A 676-nucleotide genomic window follows, 5' to 3' on the forward strand; every position below is an offset into this window, starting at 1 on the left:
GAATGACCTTCCCCACAGTACACACAGGAAACTACTTCAAACAAACTTGCAAATTATTGGCACTATTACCAGTAAACTGTTTTAACATATAAGAAATAGATGATACCTGAGCTGATAACGAAGTGAAGGTGTCAACTTCATGAACTCTAGCTACACGTCTTTCTGAAGCTGTTCGATTTGTTGGCCATTGATAGTTATTACTCGCAATCCTCTCAATGATCTCATAAGCCTCATTATAAGACTTAGACAAAATTGCACCATTCGCAGAAGCATCTACCATCAATCTTGTATGTGCATTGAGACTATTGTAGAATGTCTCCAACTAGATACAATGAGGAATCCCATGATGAGGACACTTACGAAGTAACTCCTTGAATCGCTCCCAAGCCTCATACAAAGACTCGTCATCCAACTATTGGAAAGTTGTGATCTCGTTCCTCAACTTAGCGTTTTTACTTGGCGAGAAATACTTAACCAAAAATCTCTCTACTAGTTCTTGCCATGTAGATATGGAACTTGGTGGCAATGAATTGAGCCATGCTCGTGCTCGATCTCGCAATGAGTATAGAAACAACTTCAACCTTAATGCATCTTCAGTCACACTAGCTATCTTGAATGAATCACTCACCTTCATAAATAATCAAAGGTGGAGATGTTGATCTTCTTTAGGCATACC

At 39.1% G+C, this 676-nt stretch overlaps 1 non-coding gene across 1 annotated transcript; it reads left to right on the forward strand.

Annotated features, from left to right (window-relative positions):
- The first annotated feature begins 338 nt into the window (after nt 1-338).
- LOC128290974 (small nucleolar RNA R71) lies at nt 339-445 on the forward strand. Its single transcript, XR_008280752.1, has one exon. It is a non-coding gene; the product is annotated as a small nucleolar RNA R71 (small nucleolar RNA).
- Nucleotides 446-676: the final 231 nt, after the last annotated feature.

Source organism: Gossypium arboreum, chromosome 3 (genome assembly GCF_025698485.1).
Source record: "Gossypium arboreum isolate Shixiya-1 chromosome 3, ASM2569848v2, whole genome shotgun sequence".
Lineage (NCBI taxonomy): Eukaryota > Viridiplantae > Streptophyta > Magnoliopsida > Malvales > Malvaceae > Gossypium > Gossypium arboreum.